This window comes from Xiphias gladius, chromosome 5 (assembly GCF_016859285.1).
Source record: "Xiphias gladius isolate SHS-SW01 ecotype Sanya breed wild chromosome 5, ASM1685928v1, whole genome shotgun sequence".
Lineage (NCBI taxonomy): Eukaryota > Metazoa > Chordata > Actinopteri > Istiophoriformes > Xiphiidae > Xiphias > Xiphias gladius.
The window spans coordinates 19,928,739-19,954,679 of NC_053404.1; the positions used below are offsets into that span (position 1 = coordinate 19,928,739).

A 25,941-nucleotide genomic window follows, 5' to 3' on the forward strand; every position below is an offset into this window, starting at 1 on the left:
CAATGGAAATGTGTCATGGTCATCATAGTGCATTAGCAACTTAGTGAATGCCTAATGCAAATTAAGTTTAATCATTGCAACTCCATTTCTGCTCTTTGTTTGGTATTACAGATGGTCACTCTTTGATGTATTAATGTTAGCATTTGCTGCTGCTATCCTTTATGTAAGAAGCTGTTTTTCATTTATTACACTCGTCGTCTTATCAGTTTAGTGCAGCTTCCCCTTCACACTTTATTTTTCGATGCGCTGACCCTTTTCCATTTGTTACTGACATCGATGTCCTGTAGAGATATTGATTAGTTTTCTCTCAGTTAGTGCCATTGTTCTATAATCCATTGATCCCCATGTGCACTTTGTTGCACAGGAGCTTAAAAACTTGAATTCAAACTACACGCAGTTAAGTGAATCCAGTGGAATTCACCATCCGACTCTCACTTATCATATGTCCTCCTTTCCCCGTATTTGGTGAGTAAAGGACTGAGCCGCGCTTCTCTAATTATAAGTTGCATTACTGATGATAATGCAAACAGTGCTTCAAAGCCAGCGAGCACATTTGAATAGCTTAATACAGGCATCTCTCGGAGCAGAATGCTTCTGACACGAGCAAAAGCCACCACTGTTGGAGGGGAAAAAATAAATAAATAAAAGCTCCACTGAAACTCGGTTTTTTATTTTTATGTTCAGCCTCACACTCATTCAGTTGCACTGCAGAGCTGCAGAGCAACCTCCACCGACGTAGGCTGAGAGGAATTGTCTTGTCCCTTACCCATTGTCCCCCCCAGATTTGAACTCCAGTTTGTCCTCGCATCCATTACCGATGGTTAATTCCTTAGATTTTTACTCTCCCAAGACGTTCTAATGTACTCTAAAAGGAAAAAAAAAAAAAAATCTATATAGACACGTGACAAATTGACAAAACCCCCAGATATCTGTTAGGTGTTATGTGCCTGTGGTACTTGGTGTTATTGGGAGTCTTCCTTTGATACTTCACTAAGACAGTGTCCCCGCCAGGACTGGTCCTGATAGGTAATTTGGGTATGCATCCATAATTTATGCTCTTTTGGAAGTTAATCCTAATAAATCTTGCCCCTCTTTCTAAAAGAGCCCATTTACTAGGGTTCCCGTATGAGGGCTAGACTTTTCGGCGTTATCCCCGACGAGCGTCCACCGGGTACATCGGGCAGCGCTGTGTAAAGCCACATGCTAGTTTAGCAATTCCTCTGCTATTGTTCAGAGCTCTTAAATAAGGTCTGTAATGTCAGAGTAGGTATTCGCATTAACAAAAGGCCTGTTACTCTCTAAGAACAAATTAGTATTAACGTTCCACTGAAGTGCCGAATATAAATGAATGTAATCCCGTGAATAGAAAATCAAATTAATTGAGCTGATGAGATCTCAATGCCAAAAATCGGTCAGTTCGCCCATTTCTTAGTCACTGTCTTTTAGTCAGTTGACTTTGTTTAATCAGCAGTGATTTTCTTCGAACCCCCCCCCCCCCCCGCCGTGTTTTTTGAGTGAGTTGCTCCAAGTTCGTTGTGCGTGAACATCACCGTTGAGGCTGAAAACCAAACGGCAGACAACTAGGTAGCATAGCTTGGCGCTAGCTACAGTGGTGTGGCAGAGCCGACCCGAGCCTTTCGAAAATCTATAAACGCGTCGAACCCGAGGTTGTAAATATGAATAACGGCAGCCTCTTTTTCTGGCACCTGAGCGGAAAAGTACCGATACTTTGTCTTATAGTAGAAGAGATAAAATATAGATTGAATTATAAATTGCTTTGACGTTTTATTGTTCGGTTTTTTTGTTTTGTTTTTCTTTTCCATTGTGCGTGCCCATGATGTGGCAGGAGTGTGACACGTGCGCTCCCGAAATCAGGAAGTGCGGCCTCGCAATTAATCTAGTCTGATGCTTGTGATTGCATTTTCTAATTATCATTCCAGCCTGTCCTTGAGTTTTAATAGCATTCTGGATATTAATCTTTGATGTGGTGTGCCTATTAAGCATTAGGCCAGTGTGTCTTTTCAGAATTCTTCCAAACACTCCATTAAAGGATGAGTGAGCATGCTGAATCCTTGCCACAGCATATAGACTCGAGCTGAGTTATCTCAACTTATTCAGCCTATTAAATAGCGGGGTTTATTAAAAAAATGTTTACGATAAGATTAAGTTGGGTAGGCAGTTTATATGGCTTTGGCACTAAAACCAGAGATGTGAGGGGACAAAATTGTTAAATATGCTTTTAAAGTGTTGTCAACGGTTGTTTTTTCCTAATCTTGGCTAAGACACATTCTGGCAAGAGCTCTGCTGTGCCCCATTTCTGTAATCTGCAAAATTATCCATTCTTGTTTTGCTGAATAAGAATATCTTTGATCAGATGTGTGTATGTATAATATATATGTATATATATAAACTAGCTGTTCATCAGGCCGCGCTTCCTAGAAAAGCAACGCCTTGCACGTTGGTCTGTGTAAATCTGTATGCACATGCATTCCAAAACTGAACACTCAGGCTCCCCCACAAACATTAAACTGAGCCGTGCCACTAAGCATTTTTATGGCTTCCCTGGCTTCAGTAGGGCAGTGATAATAAGTGCAATGTGCGGCAGAGGTCTGGTCGGTAAACCTATTTAAGAGGTCTTGCATGCATAATAAATTGATAATCCTCTATGTATGGGAGTTTATAAACACCTACATGGACCATCTGGCTTCTGGGTTGCTGCAACCTTTGGCACCAAGATTAATGTCAAAATACCTGTGTGTGTGTGTGTGTGTGTGTGTGTGTGTGTGTGTGTGTGTGTGTGTGTGTGTGTGTGTGTGTGTGTGTGTGTGTGGTTTTCACATTGTGCTCCTACTCAATATGACCATGTTTGGTATTTATCGCAAGCCAAAAAAAAAAAAAAAAAAAACAATCTAAAGAAGTGGACATGCCAATGGCATGTTTGAATAAAAGTAATTAAATGCAAATAGAACAGAAGAACTTTACTTGGAAAGTGATTTAAAAAAAAAAAAAAAAAAAAAGTCCATAAAGCTTCAATAGAGTTGTTGAAAAAAAGTTCTTCCAGAGCCACAGTGCATAATCACAAATACATACTCACTTCCTGTGTTTTGCTGTACATTATCATACAAGCACACAGCTCTAAAACCAGGCAAATCAACACACACACACACACACACACACACACACACACACACACACAGGTTCATACACAGATGTCGAGTTACATAAGGTTGGGTCAACATGATTGGGCATCTACCATCCGAAACCTCTGACCTGCTACACAAACATCAACCGAATTTGAAAACTCCTGGCATTCAAACACCATTGAGACTACAGGCATTAACGGATTCAACAAGTGACTATATTGCATGGGAACCATGAATAAACACAGACGGAGTTCGGGCGGTAAGTGGGAGAGGAAAAGGCAAAGATGGCGAGAAGGCAGGGGAAGGATGCAAGGTCATCAGACCGGTGTCACGATTAGTCTTGGCGATCATTTGAACTTATTTGAGCACCGTTTTCCCAATAACGTGATTCACGACTGGTAAATGCATTTTTTTGCTGCAGCAGCAGACATTCACCACGTGTGTGAGTTTGGTGCAAAAAAAAAATAAATTAAAAAAAATAGTGCGATGTGATTGTCAGTTTGAGTGGCTCCAGTGATTTGCTCGCTGGTACCGACAGACCAGCACACACACAGAGTGTAAATCTAGCACGAGGGGCGTTGATGCACCAAGATGCGGCACCTGTGCCAGCCTCCACTTGGTGGAGCCCTAGACCTTCCCAAGTCTGCCTCCGCTGGCTGCAGTCTTTGGCAAATCTCAGCAAGCTTTACTCATGTTTTGAAATCCTCTAAGCAATTTTGTGATACAGTGCACACTTCATCATTGAAAAGCTACTCCTAAAGGGCGGGAGGGCCTTTTTTTTTCTTTCTTGAAAAGATGTATGTTGACAGTAAAGGTGTAATATAAAATGCACTCTCTTAATTAAAAAAAAATATAACCTTATTCATGTTTGGATGCCTTTAGGAGGGTGTGTGCATTTCAAAGGTAACCATAATCAATTCACAGAAACATCTGTCTTGCTAAAGATCTCACTCCTGTGTGAAGGGAAGTCTATCCAGGTCAGCAAAGCCAAACCACAAGAAAATACACACCGGCAAAAGACGCCGTCAAATAAAAATCCTGGAATTCAATTACAACCGATTAAAAAGAGCGTATTAATTCCATCATTCTGTTGAAAAATTACCCTGATCTCCTTCTCTCAGTTTAGCATTCCCTCCCTGTTGTTTTTTCGTTTTGTTTTTAAAAAAAAATAAGTATTCATGTCTAATCCTTTTAAAACAAGCCGTGCGAAGGCTCATGAGAGCCACTGTGCCTGTGTGGGAGAAACGTGGACTTGCACCGCTTTTCATTTCAGCACCGAAAAGGTCACTCCGTATCTGACAATAATTCAAGGAGCATGTTAGTGGCTAATTTGTACTAAACAATAATGGCATTACACGGACGACCTGCTGCGCACCACTATATCATAATATATTACTTGTTAGACTGCAAAGCTGTCCCCGTGTGAGGCGGCATGCAGAGGACTGGGCGGCTAGAAAGAGTGGGAGAGAGAGTAAGTTTGTGCTGTGGAGGATATGCACATGTACATACTCGACGGCACCGTCGGCTGCTCTCGTTGAACTGCCCGACCACCGCGGTAAACACCTCCGTGCCTGTATTCGAGATAGGAATGGCACAGTGCCTCTCCATCAAATCTGCCCACGGCACATGACAAGTACGATTCGCCCGCACTGCCTCCCAGCACACACACACACACACACACACACACACAGAGAGCTCGGCATGGACACTTGAACAGGTGCGCACTAACGGAGATGCACCCACACGCACTCGGAGACGTTCATACGTATTGCATGATAACAGAGGCAGGGACCTACAGGCACATCAACACGTACAGGCACATATGCCGCCCGGGCACCCGGTGATGCACAGTGTGGCGTCAGAATGGCACCTCGCCTGGGTGTCGCACTTTGCATCGAGCGGCGAAGTTGATGCCAGTCTCTGTGAGAGCACAGTATGACCCCGGGGCCATAATGCCCACCTTAAAGTGACGTTTGCAGTGTCATCCATTGTTTGACAGGTGTCATGGGCTGAGTGTTGTGCAATTCAAAGGGAACGAACGGATTCAAGAAGGGAAAGAAAAAAAAAAAAAGACTCCTTTTCACTTTTGGGTTTGATTCGTCATGCATCATTAATGAGCTTAAAGTTCCGATTTTTCAAAAGGGAGAAGATATTGGGAATCTACTCGGGTACTCCCACGTGCAGTTTCTCTCATTCCGAATGCACCGTGTACATGAGTAAATTAAAAAACCAAATTCAGATCAGAGAACTGAGCAACAAATCTAATCATTTCCCAGTTCAGTCGATCTGGCTGCTTATCAGCCTCTTTGAAGTTGCAGCACTTCTTTTCACGAGATGCTGCTGCATTAGTCGGGCTTTGTCACAGTGCAAGGAGCAGATCATCCCCTGGAGTCTGGAGGCAGACAAAATATAAATATACCTTTAAAACACTCATCAGAAAAAAGCCCTTACCTTTTGATTTCCGCAGCTTAGCATCCATCTGTGACACCGGGGTGCACGTTACCGCGTTCCCACTCCTGAGCAGTGCTTAGCGGCGGAGAATCTGACTCCTCACGGCAGAGCTTACATTCCAAGACTGACAACAGCACAGCTGGTGCGAATGTGTATGGGAGTCTGTGTGTGTGTGTGTGTGTGTGTGTGTGTGTGTGTGTGTGTGTGTGGGGATGTGTATGGGAGTGTGTGTGTGTGTGTGTGTGTGTGGGGATGTGTGTGCAAGAGAGCGAGAGAGAGAGAGAGAGAGTCTCCTGCCTGCTTTCCTCCCTCGCTCTATGCTTCTCTCTTTCTCTCTGCCCTCCCTCGCTCCATTTCTCCTCCCCGCTCTCTGGCTTCTCTCCCCTTTCCTCCTCTACACTTTCTTTCTATCATCTCTCTTCTCTCTGTGTGTGTCTCTTTCTTTCTCTTTCTCTCCCCCTCCTCCTCCTCCTCCTCCTGCCCCGTCCTCCCTCGCCCGCTCTCTCTCTCTCTCTCTCTCTGCCTCTCTCTCTCTCTCTCTCTCTCTCTCTCTCTCTCTAGCAGTGCATCGCTTCTGGCGGTGGATGTCACCCAGGCTGAAGCTGAGGCGACTCTGCCCCTGATTGGCTGCCATTCACAAGTTAGCGATAAAGAAAAGGGAGGGAGAAAAATGGGAAGAAAAGCAGAGGCGGCGGGGAGGAGAGGGTTGGGGGGGGGTAGCGCCCTTACATCCTAGTGAGCATCAGTTGGCCGTGGAATGGAGAAACTGGGGAGGTTAGAGGCTGAAGAAGAGGGTGGACTCTGGGAAGGCATACGGAGCGTTTTCCTTTTTTTTTTTTTTTTCTTACTGTGAATGCATCCAGAAAGCTCTCTACACAAGAGGCTGCGCCGAAACTGACTGCTCTGACGGATCGACCGTATGATGTTTGATGTCCAAAGCAATCGGCCCCATCTAATCTTCTTTCAATGACAGTGGAATGAAGGAGAAAAAGGCCGTAACTTGTAAATCAGCCGCACAGCGAGGGGTGTGTGTGAGTGTGTGGTGGGGGGGGGCTGCTATTTTGCCCTGTTCATCTTCATCTCTCGTCCCGCCGACTTGGCCAGCAGCATGTGACAGGTGCACATTCAGTCCGGGCACTCTGTCATTTCTTCTCATTACACGTCCCATGTTGGATGCATATCAATACGTCTCCATACAGTATGTGCTACTGAGGGTGATATAGCATTTTAATTCAACTGAAGGGGGGTGGGTGATATATCACGCGAGCGTTTGATGCTGAGGGATGAGACAGAGAGGGACAGGGAGCGATATGTCATTAGATGCCGATATCCATCCCCAACATGTACCTTGAGCAGATAAATGGTCAGAGGGAGTGACTTTGAAATACACGGGATGCCACTCGGAGCCGCACTGTTGATGAATAATTTAAGAAAAAGCAGCAGTCTCACTGGCCGGCCTCCTCCGCGCGCGGGTTTTATCACCCGGTATCAGCGTGCATAGATTATCAGCTCAAAACCCTTTGCACCAAATGAATAAAAATGCAAACGGGCCAAACTAATTAACATCGGAACAGGCAGCGAGGTAGCCTCCCCTCTGATACCGAGCCAAATCCTCACACTTCATAATTCACTCGCTCGTTGCGTTTACGGTGCGGAGAGATTAAGAAGTAGGTGTGTGTTTGTATTTGTATGTGTGACTGGGGGAGGAGAGGTGTGTCGTGTTTACTTTCACCCACGTTGTGTACGGGATGGGTGTGCGTGCGTGTCCCCGTGAGTTTGTGTGTGCGTGCACATACGTGTGCGGTGTTCCCCCACTAACAAGCCACTGGAAAAAAAAAAAAAAAAAAAAAGCAGGCTATTTTGTACATCTCTGCATAGAATTAGTATTAATTTACTTGCTATTTACGCCCCTGGGATGTTAATTACGCTGTTGTTACGCAGCCCAAACAACTCTGTTCAAACATCAGAGAACAAGAACACATGTTTTACCCAACTGTTTCAGGGAATATAGAAACGTGTTTCCACAGCCAAAGTTCCTTTCGCCCTTATACACACACACACACGCAAACGCTCGGAATTTCTGATCTTCTCATCGTAATTTCAAGGCAAGCAATTTCCAAATTCCCACCTGATGAGCACTCCATTACATTAAATCGAAGTTTTCCGCGCTGAGGAAACAGCTTCCTTAAGTAAGGGTGTCTCTTGATCCTCTCCCAATTCTCAGTGTCAGCTCCCATCAGCATCACTACCTTGTTGCACTTGCGTTCACCTCCACAGTCCTGGCTGCTGCTGATTAGTTCTCTGATTTCCCTCGCCTTCCCAAAGGAACGCTCGATTGCGGATGTCTGCCCCCTGTTTGCTGTGCTAGCATAACAACCGCAGCTGCTGATAGGTTATTGATATAGCTCCTCTGTATGGCAATGACGGGACCGCATTGGCTGAGCACTGAAAACTCAGACCTCGCCACCTTTGGCAGCTTTTAGCAGCCAGGTGGAGAGCCTCTACAAACCAGAGAAGGTTCAGGCTGTAGCTGCAGCCCTACTGTGCCCAACCTTTTTTTTTTTTTTTTTACAATAAGCAACCTATTTGATGTTAAAATTAACACAAGACTAAATTATACACTATCCTTTCAATGCTAATGCCAAATTTTCATCCTGAACACTAATTTTCATTTGTTTATTGAAGCGTTTTTGAACATTTTTCCAAAAAAAAAAAAAAAATCTCACTTCAGTTCAGAGATACTATTTTCAGATTGAACCAGCTGTCTTCATAAGGTTTTTTCCTGTTTTTCAAAATGACTCCCAGAACTAAATAAATTTGCAAATCAGTTTCTATAATTATTAATTAAATCAATGAAATAGAATGAATTAAATTTAGAAAAAGTCAACAGAAAACTGTTTCATGCTCAAGTGGGTGCTGTGGCATTAGGCATATTGGGGAACGGGTCCAATCCACTTTTTTTCAACATACATACCTTTACGACAGACACCCGACTCTTGGCTGACTGAACCAAGCTGCTTGCAGGTTCGCTGGTTGCTGGGGGTTTGGGGTTTTGCTTGTCTCTGACGGCCCTGTTTGCAGAAAAAACAGCTGTATCGTTAGAATTGCTGAAACGAACACAACGTTGACTCTTCTCGGCAGTACAATGGCGTTCGCAAGGCCAGAGCCGTGTGGGCAAATATTTTTGGCTTTTCTAAAATGCAGTTACGTTGGTACAACAATTGCAATGAAGTGTTATGGTTTTATAAAGTGGCATTTTGTCATTCTTTTCTGGAGGATTCTGTTTCTTATTGAGCGCATTGTGTGTCTCAATTTCTCCAGTTTAATAACTGCAGGAGTGGAGTATTCTGACAAAACTGTCGCTTCAGTACAGCAGTAAATTAATAATGGTGCCAAGTGTTTGATAGAGCTCCGTCGTTTTCAGAAGTTCTGCTGATGGTGGTGTTCCGGGTTATTATATTTCAGATGTCAAAACATTGCCTCTGATTACAAACAGTGGAGCACGTAAAACAGTGGCTTTATACCATGATTCGATTTAGCAGCGCGCGGTGCGGTGGTTCCCAGCTACTCGCATGTCATGTTTGACTCAGGAGTGAAGCGCATCTTATCTTGAGCTTGAATTTTTAAGTAGTCATTCAATGTGACAGTGTCAGTATTAAAGGTGCGAGGCGGTCTACCTGTAGCCACCTCTCCGGGAGATTTCCCCAAAATTATTCTATAATTACGCTCACAAGACTGGCAGGAACTGGAAGGTAGAGTCTGAACTATAGCGACTGAGTTTCATTTGCATACATTTCACGCATTTGCTGCAGCTGAAGCACTTTCTAAGACCAACTTACAGTGGGTGAGAGGGTACACTAAAAGTTCAGGTCCTTGCTCAAGGACAATTTGACAGTTTATATGGCTCTTAATGGACACATGTTAGCTATTACAGCGACTAAACCTGTGCCCATCTTGGTTCTATGACCACCATCCCAGCCTGGTGCTTTAGAAATGCTCTCTTTTTTTTTTTTTTTTTTTTTTTGTGGAGGTTATTCAGAAGTCATCTTCACTCAGGATGTAAGCTTTGTGTTTAGTATTTCATTATGCATCAAGGCTCTGAGAAGGCCAAATTCGATAAATTGCAATTCCTCTTTAGCATAACTGTTCACAGACACTGCGGAATTTTTTCATACAGGTGGGTCCTCGCATCTCAGAAGACATCAGAACAAGTTTCCAAGCAGGGATTATTTGCATAATACGCACATTTGAAATCTAAATGGTTACTGTCTCGCCTGAGAAATGTCAAAACTTAACCTATCCTATCCTAACCCTTTACTATCGAGCCCATCGAGCCCGCTAGCGTCCCAGAGCGCTTGTGGTGTTGCAGTTCTTATTGTGTATATTTTCCCTGTTTGTATTTGTTGTAGTATATATTGCATTTCTAGATTTTGAGCACCCCTTTCTCGCTTATATGTGGGAGGGACTGTAGCATCGATTAATTTTCAAACCTAAAAGTTGCTCGCTGCGATGCTCCTCAGTTAGCAAACCTTTCTCTATTGCATTGGATAAAGAATTCATTTCTTTTTTTTTTTTTTTTTTCAAACGTGAATTGCCAACAAAAATAACTGCAGCTGCAATTACTGTCTGCAGAATTGCCGAGCAGTAGGCGAAGTATCAGCAAAATATTGGTATTTTTTTCTCATGTTCAAATGACCAAATGAATTTGGACGTTTTAGTCCGACGTGAGGTTCAATAAATGGAGTGTATTTGTGCAGGCCAATCAAACCAACAAATATCGTGTAAACATACTGTATCATGTAACTTACCACCCCCCCACAATAGTGTTTTACGTGTTACTTTTGGAAGAAACTTCCATCAGTGGTGGGCCCAAATCCACGCTATTGTACAAGTGACGTTTTTTGTGGAGTAAGGTGGCGTGTAGGAAGAAGCGCTGGGGTGGGGGTTTACAAGAAAAGCCCCAAGGGTGTTCCTGTCCCAACCGAAGGGATGACACTTCACTCAGTCTGTGAACACTTACTCATTGGAATTGCTCAGCAGGAGATATATTTGCTTTTATTGACTAAATTGCCACTATCATAAAAATTTCACAGTCCACTTGCCACTCAGGCATTTACCAGATTTTGCAGTGCAGCACTCAGCTGGGGAAATAACTAGTTTATTACCACAGAAATAATTATGCTGAGTGTCTGTCTGAGTGATACATCTTTGTTTCAATGCGTTTTATTGCCCTGCACATGTATTTCTGAAAAGTAAGTAGTAAAAGAAAACAGTGTTGAAACCATAAAAGTTCAGCGTTGGAGTTACGAGTCAACTTCATTTCCCATCTCTTCTCAGGTGCAATCGTATTTTATGTCGCAAATATGTCCCGTACGGTGTAAAGAAAATGTTGTCGTAGAAATTTTGAAAACCGATGGTAAAACTCGCCGCGTGCCTCTAGTTTCCTGCGGCACCCGGTGCTAAAATGCACAACCTTCTTTTGTGTGAACATGCCCCACGTTGGGAACATCTCTCATGAAGAGAGAAAATGGCTCCCTGTCAAAATAAAAATTAAAAAAATCTGATTTCGTCACTGTAACAGTATGCTAGGTCAGCCTTAAAGTTTACGTTTGACATACAAACTGGCTCTGTGAACATGCTGCAGCAAAAGAAAAAGACTGAGACTGAGAGCTATGCTTGTTTTTTTAAGGTCTGTGCCTACGAGGGGTATATTCTTGAGGCATCTCTCTCTGTCTCTCTTTATTGTTTTTTTATATCTACTTTCACAGAGCAGTACTCCCGGTGACGAGTAAACAGCACTCCACACATGGAATCAGTGGGGTTTCTCCCTCAAATAAGATGTCAAAATTCATACAGTGTACACTGTATTCTCCCACAAACATAACTCTGCTCCCTAATTCGTGTTCCTGCCCAGATGTTTTGACCGACCAGCGCTTGTCATTGCATTTTAAACAGCACAGTTGTCCCCGGCCCTTTTGTACACTTCACATTTCCTGAACTAATCAACCGCACCTTGGAAGTACTCGATTGGTCTCCTCGAGGTGTGGTTGATCCTCAGGCCTTTTGCGAGGATGTTTGTAGATGGGGCAAAATATTAGTGGGAGAGGTGAATCTACAGTGTGTGCATACGATTAATTGTGGTGCTGCAGTTTTATTGTGCATCACGATGCATACTGTGGCCTGTGGGGGCAGCTTTATCCTATATAGATGCTAGCAGTTGATAATGAATGCTGGCGTATGCCAACCCTCCTCCAGCTAAACTGTCCGTGGAGTCCAACGCCAGTCCTTTAATTGCTCCTTGCCCTATTTCATTATTGAAGCGTTATTTTTGTTGGCCAGCGGATCTCCTGGGTCCATCGGTAAACAAATGCGTTATCCCTTTTTTCCAACATAAATTAATGGAATGTGCTTGGTAATCATTCTTGTGATTTTACACCTCCCACCATGGACAGCGTTCCTGTCTTGGAAGAGAAACTTGTGGCAAATCCACTCTCGACCGAAATGGACTCAGACTGTCGGAGCGCTAGGTAGGACTTTTAAAGGGGAAGAGAGAGAGGCGACTTGGTCATGACTGATACCAGCTTGTTCAACACCTACTGGTAATGTATCGCTTCCCACCGTTTCCAACTGTGGTGCTGTTACATCACACACCCCTTGACCGCTCTCTGAGATGTGAGCTGTGCACCAGTGATTCTCGAAAACGGAGCCCTAAAGAGAGACTCAGTCTCCATTAAGATTACAAGGAAAATTGTCTGTTTTTTTTTTGTTGTTGTTGTTTTGTTTTTTTTTAAGAGTTGCCTTGTCACCTGTTGCTACACAGTATAAAGTGAAAAAAATCTGCATGTAAACAGGTTGTAAGTAAAGCGCATATAGGTCGATTATATGCTGTTCTACCATGACACTTGTGTGTTAGCAATGGAGGTTTACAGGGACGCTATGTAATTGGAAAGTGGTCAAAACGAATGGGGGGAAAAGCACAACTTGAAAAAACAATATTACCCTATTTTTATTTATTTTTTTAACAGCATCCCTGTCAGATTATAGTGTTGTCTTTCACAGGTTCACGTACCAGAAAGACAGACATCCAAAAAAAAAACATATAGGCGGCAAATTACAATTGAAAATGTAGGCCCTAAGGTGGCAAGCTCAAAAAGACACACTGCCTCTGTCCCAGCAGAGAGCCCCAAGTGCCCTTAGAGGTCTTCAGTACTAATCATCTGGTGGTAGAGAGGCTGACTGATGTTACCATGTGTTATCTGAATGTCTGTACATGGTGGTTTTATTTTTTTATTTTTTATTCTTTGCCACTTTTGCAGACACTGCCTTCCTATCACTTCCACATTCAGCATGAATAACACGCCACGTGCTACAACGCACACGGTCAACTTCAGCCTGACATACGGACAGTCCTATATCCATATAGTGTGATAGTGTTTGCTGCAGAGGAGCAGCAGTGGAGTAGTGCTCTAATGCACCAGTAAATATCTGCTTTTAGGTGGTATTTTGTACTTCAGAAACAGCATTACAATAATTTGTGGTTCAGTGGGTTGAAAACATTTTCATACCATTTCTTTAATTTTCTTTTTTTTTAAAAGTTTGCTTTACTGGCTCCAATCATGGCTCCGACATTAATCTAATTTTTAACCAAATTATATTACGTGCCCCAAGTTTAACTGTTTGTATGCTAAATTGTGTGACACAAACTGGGAAATGGCCTCGCCGGTGTCATATTATTAGTTCTATTTTATTAGCAGATGTGATTGGTGGTACTGTCAGGTACTGCAGTGGTACTGTCCATAACTCGACTCACGTCGAGAGACATTTATTCCTCAAGCCATGTAAACAGGCGTTTTCAGTTCATGCTTATTTCGCAATTTTACAAAGTAGGTCCGACACGCAAGAGCAAGATGGCCCGTATGCTTGAATGAGATCCATTACAGTTTCTGTGCAGTACCACCCAAAGTAATACCCAATGTCCAATGCTTTGTTTTACTGTAAGGTACATCTAATATGTTAGAAATGAAGCCTTTTGTTTCAAGTACTTAAGCAATGACTGCGATCAGTTACTTTGTAAACTGTAAAAAAAAAAAAAAAAAATTAAAAAAAAATTACAGGGTTGTTTAACTTAAAAAAAAAAAGTTGTTGTTACCTTTATAAATGGGAGTTTTAAGAACTAGGCCTATAATTTTACATATTTTCATTATTAGTTGCAATGTAAAAGATGATGTATAAGTCAGATACCTATCCCTTCGCTTTGAAGGAGCCGGTTTAGATGGCTGTCGCCCTCCCCGTGGATGTATTCTGAGTGTCCAAATGGGAAGAGATGCTGGGGGGGGGGCGCCCAGAACACACTGGATGGATTATATTGCATACCCCCATAAGTGCAGCAGGACCACCAAGAAGGGCTAGAAGAGTGGCTGGGGAGAGGGCACTGCAATGTCCTGGATAACTGCTGGAAAGTGGGAAGATCAAAAGCTTTCTGACACATTTCACTAAAAAAAAAAAAAAAATTGAACATCATGATAGAAGTACAGACATCGTACTGTACTTTATGACATTGCTGCACACGGTAGGATGCTGCACTCAAGACCACTATCCTATGAATAGTTTTGGAACAAGTCTTATGCGGGAATTACATTCATACAAGACAATTTCGCACCTCGTCGTGTACATCCGATGCCAAACATTCATTGCCGTCGCATAAAGTAGCATCTGTTATGTGGCAAGAAGGGGAATCGAGGACGCGGAGTGGGTTGGTCGAAAAGTGTGTAGCCGGTCAGACTTTCATGCAGCAGATTGGAGTCTGTCACAGACCTGCAATCGACGTTTGCAGTTAACCATAAACACTGTCTTTCCCCAACCTTACCGGATTGTTTGAGTCGCCCAACCCTAGCCATAATTAAACCACAGTTTATTTCCCGTAATCTTTCAAACGTAATCTTTCTTGGCGCAACTGTTGCAAGAGGTAACCAAAACACCAATCGTGCTTTTTTTTTTCCCAACAATTATTTTTTTGTTTTTGTTACACACACGTCGCATCACTCTGTCGGTTTGACAGCATCAGTGTTTACTTTTTTTTTTTTTTTTTTTTTTTTTTTGCCCTGGCAACAATTTTTATAAATGAAATGGTAAACGAAAGACCCGGACTTTGACACTGACGTGCAACAGACGTTCTCCCCTCTCCGGGTTATTAATTTTCTAATTAATTCTGCAAGTCTCGACAACCAATGTGCTGATTAACCAGCAATCACCACGCGCACATGGTGATATGAGCGGCCACTACATTCAGTCAGTATACATCCAAAATGGCATGATGAAAAGAACCACCAGTTCTGACATTACATTCTAATCATCCGGTTTTTTATCCATTTTTTTATGCTGTAATTTTACCCTTGAGGATTACACTGGAGACAGTGTTGCCACGGCACAATTTGGAGAGGTTACGGGACATGAAATGAAATGATTATGGTTTCTAAGGCCTTTTTCATGTGTCAATTTCTGGAAAACAAAGAAATGCGCGGAGATGAAAGAAGCAATAGCATATCCTATTTCACCACCTGGCTTTCAAAGAAGAAAAGACAAATCACAGATTTGTCACTAAAACGTCGACATGTAAATTTGTTGCAGTCTCTTTCAGCAATTCATGACATGCATACGTAGGTTTAAAACCTGTTTGGGCAGTGGTTGAAACTGCCGATCCTGTATTCGGTGTTATTCACATCTGTCAGTCTTAATTTACAAGTAAATTATTTACAAAACAAAACCCTCCTTCTACAGACACACACACACACACACACACAAACCCATTCTGCCCGAGGGACATCAGAGTTTAAAATGAAGGAAAAAAAGCTTGATAACCCGACATTGCTCGAGGGGGAGAGTAATGGCCCAAGATTTTTTTCCGGTGATGCTCACCTTAAGTCCAGCCACCGAAAATCCCTGTTCCTCTTCCTTGACAGTCTGGACCTTTGTCAGGACAATGACGATAAGAAAAACAGATCATTCTGAAGGCAAGTCGAGTTATTATCGCCGCATATGCTGATTAATGACTACAGTGAGAGACGGTAATGGGAGTCGATTGTGCTCTTAAAAGTAAGGCAGTGGTATTTTACAGTTACATATCACTAGATACTAGGGCTTCTCACTTTTAATCATTCGGGAAGTATCGGAAGCAGCCAGTTACATCCTCTAATTAAAACGACCGATCCATTAAAGACCATTAATAATTAGTCTTTTTTAGTAGTCAACATTTCCTCATTTGAGCTGGGGTTTTTCCTATGGAAGGACTGCAGACGCAAAAAAAACGGTTTTAAGAATATATTGCCAAATACACAGACAACATCTACACACTTGTCATTTTTTTTTTTTTAGAGGCTAAAAACAGAGCTCCCATTTGTGAAACCATTTATTTTAAGTAGCACTACAAGTAGTAGTAAGTGCTACATCCGGGCATCACGCGAAAAGGCAAATGTAAAAGGAAGCCCAGGAACAGAATACAATGGCAGTGTTACAATTTTAAACAGATTTCCATGCTGTGAAATTGTTTGTTCATAATTTTATGGAGGCTTTGCACATGCAATCGCACATCCCCTAGCAACCATATTTGCTGCCAGCATAGAGATCCAGTAAAGAATTGGCTGTGTGCAAGTACTGTCAGTGTCAAAATATATTGCAAAGACTGTGTGTGTGTGTGTCTGTGTGTGTGTGTGTGTGTGTGTGGGGATGCTGCAGTGTGTTTCTACAACAATTCAAAGTGTGCATAATTTAATCAAACCAAGGAGTTGACTTTTTTTTTTTTTTTTTGAGTGAAGAGGTTAGTGTTTATAAACAGTATTAAAAAACATATTGTAGCCGGGTAATGTAATTAGTCAGTTGTGCATGTACCACTGTGAGCAGGAACTTAGACTGGGAAATCACATCAGGCCAATTTATTTCAAATTGTCATGGGAAATTAAGCTGCTTTTAAACCTCTAATAACAGATTTATTTCTTTATTTCTTTTTTATTTTTTTGGGGGGGGGCTACCTGGGAGCAGGGGAGATACAAGTGTAAACACTACACTGACATATTTTCAGGCTTTAAGTTGATTTTGGTTAACTTGTTAGCAAACAGTTGCCTACATACTAGTTGGGACGTGGGGGAAAAAGTCTCAGTTCACCTGCCCAGATCCTATACCTGCAGGGAGTTTGAAAATGTTTGATCGTGCATGATTTTTACAAAAGTTTCCAGCCCAAAATAGAATAAAATATACATATATAATAATGGTGATGTTGATGATAAATGAATACATAAATAAAAGGTATGGAATCCAAGCTTTGTCCACTCCGTGTTTGGTCTGACACCCCCGTCCCAGCTCAGTTGCCTCACTTCATCGGTCGCCGTGGCCAGCGGTCTAGACCCTTCATTGAACTCGCTCTTTCCCCGAGCATTCCTCCGACGGCTCGCACAGGGTACGGTGTAACACTAATTTCAGAACAGCTCGAGCTCCACACCACCATCCACCTCCACTCCTCTTTCTGACAAGTGGTGACACAGTAACTGTCGGTCTTTCCTCCCCCATTAAGGAGGGGGTTTCGCATTTCTCCAGGCTGCCAAACATTCCCCTCCGTCTCAGTATTTCTCTTTTGAAACTTGCCAGACTCGGAGAAATCAAATCATGACGTATCGAAAAGCGCTGTTCGCACATAGTGGCTTCTCTGAAAACACCAGAGACAGCTTTGGATGTCTGGTGTGGCGTGTTGTTACTTTCGGTAGCTGACTGTTACCTAGCAAAGAAGGGGGGGGATCCATTCTGCTGACTGCTCAAGTGTAAAAATGCATTAGTTTTACAGAAAAGAAAAAAAAAAATCAGTCTGGTTTATATGTCTCAGTATTTTTTTTGAGACAAAATCCAGCAGGGACTGCTTTCAAAAAATGGACAATGTGCATATACTGATGACAACGAGCCTCAGTGAAGAGGTTGTTTTGTGGTTGTGTTTTATTTGTGTGTTGGAAATCTGAATCTTAAGGAAGAAGAATTTGAATGAGGAAAGCTGAATCTGAAATTATGACTAAAGGTTAAAAAAACAGTAGTGTAGACTCAAGATATTCTTCTATGACTTTTGAGTTCAGTATAAGAATTGCAAATGTTCTTTTTTTCTTTTTTGCAATTCAGATATACACCTCTGCTGGTTACCAATATGTTGTCATGAGCAAATCATACTAGTTGAAATCATGAATCACTTTAAAGTTTCCTTAGCTCACTGACTCATCTGGTTTTTTTTTTTTGGTTTTTTTTCTTTTTTGTTCAGAAATTTTCCCAGAAACAGAGGCTGATGGTGGCGAATTGGTGATTAAGGATAGGAAGTACTTAGGTGCTTCAAAGGTGCGGATGTCTGCCGCCGGCTTCTACGGGGCCCCTCTGGGACCTGTACTGACAGTGGCTGCTGGATGGATTTAACTCCACCAGATGCTTTCATTGCTCAGGGGTATTCCAAGGGTAGCTACTCTTAAGACAAGTATAAAGCCCCCCCCCATTTTAGGATATATTACAGAATAGCTCATTCTCAAGGGCAATTTGGCGGTGATATTGTGCGGTGTGTTAGCACAGTTCAATCATAATGTTCAGTCTGGAGAAGTTATTTTTGAAAATGTATTCATTTCATTATAATGTGGAGTTTAAAAGAAACCCTCAAGAACTTGGTGATTAAACAGGGAGAAATGAAACAAACATCACAAAAGGAAGGGGGAAAAAAGACTCGACAGTTATTTACAGGTGGTGCGAAAGTGACAAAAAAAAAAAGACACAAATAGAAAACATAATTTGACAGCTGTTACAGAAAAGTTACACTGAAGTGTAATTAAGATGACAACTGAGGTGTCAGCATTTCAGGTTCAGGTTGTTCTGCAAGCAGTAATCAACCGAAGCCAGTATGTGCCATAGGTTTAATTACAAAGTACCGCCGCTGCACTGTACACTGTCCCTTTGTCTGAGCTGAGGCAAAACGTCGGGTTGTGGGACAAACAAAACCTATACGATTTAGTATGGAGGACTCGTCGTGATATGCTGTCGCTAACAGTGAGCAGATGCAGATGTTGAGCGTGCGCAAAGGAGGAGCTCATTTTTCGAGACGGACAAAATTTACCAACGTTTGACTCCAGTCCAGCCGATAGTTTCGGGGGCTGTTTGATTATGTTGCCGGGTGACAGTTATGACAAAGCAGGTTAGCCGAGTTTTGGACTGCCAAACTTTAAAAAAAAATATATTTAGAACTTTTAACATAGATTTTTGCCTGTTTAGTTAAGTGTGTTTACTTTAAACTACGTAGTGTTGCATGGCTCGGTGCACTCTTGACGATGAAGATGAAGGGGAATGCAGACTGGTGACTGCGTCTGGCAGTGCACAGTCTTGTGCCAAACTGTCTTCAGTGACAAACTTGTTTTCTGTCCTTGCTTTTGTGCATACCCAAAGATCCTTTTTCTATACAGTGCCTTGTTTCGTTGACTTCACACATACAGTACTGTATGTGTCTGCCACCTTACCATCAGTAGTATGAAGGGACTTGTTTTTTCTAGACTTTGCAACACAGAGAGACACGAGCACAAACTGAATAAAACGTGACTGCTGCGAATGACCCAGTTTGCACAAAAGGTTGGAGGTTTTAACTTAATTGCCAATTATTTATTGTTTGAAAATTGGTTTTGGGACGTGGCTCGTGTTGAGTGACACTTGTGGGTGGATGGGAGGTTACTCAGTCACTCACAGAAATTATGTAGCAGTGGTCACTCACGATATAATGAAGAGGTCAAAGCAATCAGGTATAGACTAAAAAAAAAAAAGAAGAGGTCAGGTATAGAATTAGATATGAGTCACCTCTTTTTATTTATTTTTTTCATTTTATTTCCTTTGACTCGTAAAATTAGGTGTCGAGGTAGGACACTGGCAATGCTGGCAGTACCACTGAATGCTAGACAAAACCAGTTTATAGTATGGCGTCATCAAACACTGTTCTAAAGTAAGGTGACTTATTATTTTAAAAAAAATTGGCCTACACTTCAACACACAAGTCTGTATTAATCCAAAAAAAAAAAAAAAAAGCGCAGTGATCAGTGCACTGGCTTAAAATTAGGTTGCATTCTTCCAACAGGTGTAACATTGATCGGAATGCATAGAAATCCATGAAATGGAGCAGAGCAGTAGCTCAGGGCAATGTTAATTATAATCATCATCCAGACCATTAGCAGACTGATGGTGGTTTAGCAGCTGCTAAATGGGGAATCACTGTGGATAATGTTGTTAAAGCTAAGATAACCACATTCTGCAGAGAAGATACCACTTATTCCATTTTACTGTAAGGCAGCAAAATATTCTTTCTGACAAAGGGCAAATGGATGAGTTGGGGTGCGTAGACAGGCTTTAGCTAATTCACCGACATGGATTTAAAATCCTACAGGTGCACATTTTGTGTACCTGTGAAAAAAGGACAAGGTATTAGCTTCATGCTGGCCATTTGCCTGATGAAGACCTGTCAGGATTGAAATGCCTGAATCAATGTTTTTTTTTTGTGTTCAAAAACTTTTAGGAGCTAAAGACCCAGGAAAAAAATAAAAAATAAAAAAATGGCTAAATTAAAATGCCAACATTTTGCAGCAATATAAATTGATTTCAGTGGAATTCGGCGCTATGGATCTGTCACCAGGGTGAAGTAAATGTGTGCAATTCTTTGCAGAGATTTACCTGCGTATTTTTTTTGTTTTTGCAGGAGCTGAATTTGGGTGTAAACTGCTCCACAAATTGTTTGCAGGCAGATGGGAGCCAGAAGTCAACAGTCAAATACATCCTGTGAACAAATGCGTGAAACGAACCAAGCTAACAAGCCCTGCTGAGTGTTAGTTAACTCTGCTTACCTGTTAGCTAGCTAGCTCTGAAAAGTTTTTAAAAATAAAATGATGTGCGGTTCTGACAACAACATGGTGACACCAACCCTATCAAGGGGCTAGCATGTTTCTGGCTTGCTAGCACGTTAGCCATTACCTTGCCAGCTGTAATAGTTCACTACTAACTAGCCCTGCTAGTAGTCCCTTTATCGCCAAGCCTTTGTCTTTTCTTTTTTTTTTTCCTTCAATGAATGATGTTATCATAGAATCTGTTATGCACCGCTACCTTTCTGCTGGCACAGCATTTCACTATCGTTTAATGACATTGAACATTAAGGAGGAACAAAGAGGGGCAGGATTGAAACGATAGCAGTACAAATAATTCAGTGTTACAATATTAGAATTCCTGCCTAAATGAGAGTAATGTCATGCACTTACATTATTTTTCTCACTTGAAATTATCTCTTTCAGACAGAGAATGAGATTCCCAGTCTTTAGACATTTAAAGCCTTTCAAACCCAATAACCAAGAAAACCACCTTGCTTTTTTCTACATGCTTTTGCCGGAATGGTTTCCTTTTTCTTTTCCCCCAGCAGCATTCTGAAAGCATTCCTCAGTTTGAGCAATATGTACTGTACAGCTTCAGACAAAGTGGAATGACTGAATATCAAAAGCCGTAGAGTATACAAGAGGTGCTCTTTGCACTCTTGTGGACCTTCTTCTGCTTCCCCCGCCTTTGTATTTACATCTCTCTCTGTACATCTTTTTTTTTTTTTTTTTTGTCAGCCAGACGTCGGGATTGTGCAGATCATGCAGTGGGTATTAAACTCAATGCTAGACAGCAGCATATATGAAACAATACATATGACCCCAGCCATATCTTTGTATATTACTGATAGCAACATATCTAACAGCAAATTGCACTTGATAACTCTGGCTCCTTATTTTTCCAACGCGTGTACATATTTCTCTCCATCTCTGGGAAACGAACAGCTTTTTCTTTACGAGATTTACATTGTGTAGAGTGACTGATTGGCAGGAGTTTGAAATCATTTTAGCAGAATAGATTCTAATTTCACTGCAGTATAAAAGCTGAATTATCCAACTTTTTGCAACTGCAGTGACTGATTTGCATAATGTACTAGAGATCATTCCAGTCCAGAAAAGTGAAAAAAAACAAAGAAAAAAACAAAACAAAGAAAACTTTGTTGTTAAAGGCCAGCCACCATATTGTGCACAATTAATGATGCAGAATGTACGTTATAGCTGTTGCTTAACATCTGTTAAGCTGAGTGAGAACGTGGACATTGCTGTACTTACTAGATAGTTGACAGAATACAAAACATAGAAGAGAGGTAAAGCCCACGCACCCAAAGTGGCTCCCAAGGTGTATGAATTTGTAATCACCTGTTATTTCCTTTGGACTCTGTTGGTCTCCTTCACTGTTTCACAGTTCTAAAGACACACGGTATCCAGGTAACAAAATTGAGGATTTTAATCATTTAAGAGTCTTAATCTGCTATTTACTATATGGCCATGTTACATAGATCATGTATGGTAGTTGTATAATGAGCCGTTTTTTTCAAACTGATATTTCTTGAGACAAAATTTATTAACTAATCAACTATATTACCAAATAATCAAGTGTGTAATGAATTAATTCTCAAGCACAATTACGGAGACAATAAAATGTTCACAATTAATTAACAAAAACAGGACAGCAAGATCAGGCGAATACCCTGTTTTTATATTGAATACCAGTCTTTGACAGCTCCTTAGTATGTAGTAAATCGTGCTTTCAGTTCAAATTATATTGCAATGAGCTCCGTGCAGGCTGAACGTACAAAAGAAATCTTATGAATAAGTCAATTTGGACCTTTGTGACAGAGAGCAAAGACAATTCCTGTGACTGTCGATGGCAATTTCCCCCAGTTTTTTGATATTTCAGTGCAGAGAATAAGGGAGTGGAACCTGACTCTCTCTCTCTAATATGTATATAGATATAGATAGATAGAGCTCGGGAAAAGTCGGTTTCTCTGATTTTACTATTTATAGGTATGTTTGAGTAAAATGAACATTTCTGTTTTATTCTATAAACTACTGACAACATTTCTCCCAAATTCCAAATAAAAATACTGTCCTTTAGAGCATTTATTTGCAGAAAATGACAAATGGTCAAAATCACAATAAGGATGCAGTGTTTTCAGACCTCAGATAATGCAAAGAAAACAAGTTCATATTCATTTTTAAACAACACAATACTAATGTTTTAACTAAGTAAGAGTTCAGAAATCAGTATTTGGTGGAAAAACTGATTTTCATTCACAGCTTTCATGCGTCTAGGCATGCTCTCCACCAGTCTTTCACATTGCTGTTGGGCGATTTTATGCCACTCCTGGTGCAAAAATTCAAGCAGCTCAGCTTTGTTTGATGGTTGGTCACCATCCATCTTCCTCTTGATCACATTCCAGAGGATTTCAATGGGGTTCAGGTCTGGAGATTGGGCTGGCCATGACACAGGGTCTTTGATCTGGTGGTCCTTCATCCACACCTTGATTGACCTAGCTGTGTGGCATGGAGCATTGTCCTGCTGGAACAACCAATCCTCAGAGTTGGGGAACATTGTCAGAGCAGAAGGAAACAAGTTTTCTTCCACGATAACCTTGTACGTGGCTTGATTCATGCCTCCTTCGCAAAGACGCATCTGCCCGATTCCAACCTTGGTGAAGAACCCCCAGATCATCACCGATCCTCCACCACATTTCACAGTGGGTGCGAGACACTGTGGCTTGTAGGCCTCTCCAGGTCTCCGTCTAACCATTACATTACCAGGTATTAGGCAAAGCTGAAAAGTGGACTCAGAGAAGATGACCTTACTCCAGTCCTCTATGGTCCAATCCTTATGGTCTTTTGCAAACCTCAGCCTGGCTCTTCTATGCTTCTCATTGATGAAGGGCTTTTTTCTAGCTTTACACGACTTGAGCCCTGCCCTTAGGAGCCTGTTTCGATCCGTCCTCGCAGTGCACTTCACCCCAGCTGCCATTTGCCATTCTTTTTGTGGGTCACTTGATGTCATCCTACAGTCGCTGAGTAACATTCGAATGAGTTGACGGTCATCCCGGTCAGTGGAGAGTCGATTTCGCCCTCCGCCGGTCTGTAGCTTTGTTGTCCCCAATGTCTGCTGCTTGACCTTGTTCTTATGAACCGCCGTCTTAGAAATTTTAAGGATGGAAGCAACCTGATGCTCACTGTATCCCTCTGCCAGTAAAGCCAGAATTGAACCCTTCTTTTCCTCACTCAAAACTTTTCTTTTTGCATGGTCAATAGTTATTTTTTGATTCCAATTACTTTTGAGGTACCACTAGCACTGTTTTTGCCATCCAGCTGGTCCTATTGGAAGAGGATAGGGATGACCACTGCAGTGGTTTTTATACTTTTCCTCGTTGAATAAGATTTGGTTCAGGTGATCACCTAATCAGCACCTCATTAAGTAGAATGAGGTGTGCTTGTGTGGGAATTCAACCGACACTGGAATGCAATGACTGTCATACATGTAGAGATGCTGATTTCAGAAAATTTTCAGTGGTCTCTTCATTTTTTCCAGAGCTGTATAAAGATATAGATACACACACACACACACACACACACTCATGAATTAATAAACAAGTGGACTATGCAAGCTAATCAACCCCTCAGGAACCATAGCTTACATCCTTTAATCAGATGCATGCAGTAAACCTCAATCGTCATGTTGTATTTGACTTCAGAAATATATAACTGCAAAACAAATATCACCTAAGTTAGTAGAAACTCAATAATATTCCAGTGAGGTCCATGAATACCCAGGCTTTAATCCCAGCCAAACAACAGGCGATAACACTATTTTGATTACAAGGGCTTAACTAATGAGAGAAGTAAGCTGTTGTGGTGAAAAGATACATTTTGGCGTAATACAGTAGATCAGCTGTTAGTCATAACCTACATTTATGTAAAATGCATCACTTTGCGTGTGACACATTTAAAAATTGTGGAGAAGGTAATATTAAAGATTATATTCACTGAAAACTGCATGGGGCACAGGTTGTAGAACAGGGTGACCATCAATCGTCGGTTCATCAGTTCAAACCTCCGACTAGTCCTGTCCGCATTTTAAAATTTCTCTGAGAAAGACACTGAACCACAACTCGCTCTCGATGTCCAGGCCAGTACCTTGCATGCAGTGCAATCCATTCACCATTGCCATTTACATTCTCCAATGTCCTATTCAGAAGACAATGTTCTTTGGAGCCGCAACTTATGACGGTGTTCAAAATTAAATGCTTTTTTTTCTGCTATAAAATACGCAGAAAAAAAAGCGATTGACCCAGGGGAAACACTGGACTTAAATGTTTAATTGATTATCAAAATGGCTGTCAACTCCATAGTAAATGTTAGTTGATCAATACAGGCCTATAGGTGAAATTGTTGCTAGACTGGGTGATCCAACTGATACTTAATAGTCCAGTCTACAGCTCTGTTAAGTAATCAGCTCATTGTTAGGCAAAAATATTGCCAAAATTGGCATTGTGTAATACAGAGTCAACTGTTGAAGATTAGTGCTGCAGATTGTGTTAAAATTAAACAATAAATAAATGATTTTCTTTTTTGTGCCAACTTTTCACCTTAGATATGACTAAATGTTCACTGAACATTGTTTGACGCAACCTTAGGGGCCGCAAAATTCCCGTACATGTTTTCAGCTATTTGCAAGATACTACTATCTCTTTCAAACATGTATTTTCAACAATGCTGTGGTTACATGGGCGTCAGCTGGCAAAATGCACCACTATTTCGTCCAGATCCGGCATAAGTGTTTTTGACATGCTGTTTGATAATACTAACCCAAATTACTACAACTGTTCAACTGCTCAGAATATCATACTGTGCATTCATTTTGTGCACCATCCAAATATGTTTGTCTCCCACTGGCCAACAACCTACAATTATCAGCCTGGCACAAACTGCCACTGCACACGATAAGTGCCCCCCCCCCTTATAATTTGCTACTCACTAAACAAATCAGTGCTTTGTTTTGTGGCACAGAGTGACTGGAGCCATATTCTTTCAAATAGTATGACAGTTTGTTTCGTTGTCAGTGCAATTCTTGTCAGGGGTCACAGGAAGTCACCTTAGGAGACTGTGATATAAAGGAAATCTTTATTCCACTGCTCTTTTACGAAAATGTAAGAGTTATAGACCTTCTGTCAGTTTGATCACATGAAAAACAGTCAAAATATTTGAGCGGAAACAAGATGAAAAAACCTTTTTGATGGCATTGTCTCGGAACTTAAAACCCACTCACTACTTAATCCACATTTGCAGTGGCAGTTCCCAACAATGTTTTAACAAGCGCAGTGGGATATTAAAAGTATCTTTTCGTTGTTTCTGATTAGCTGCCACTGAACCCTGACTGTAATCCCATAAGCTCAGCCTCATAGCATACAGACTCCGAA

The 25,941-nt window shown here is 41.5% G+C and overlaps 1 long non-coding RNA gene across 1 annotated transcript in view; it reads left to right on the forward strand.

The window, feature by feature from the left end:
• LOC120789716 overlaps positions 1 to 25,941 on the forward strand; it is a 306,378-nt gene that overhangs the window by 165,477 nt on the left and 114,960 nt on the right. The gene's annotated exons all lie outside the window — the stretch shown is intronic.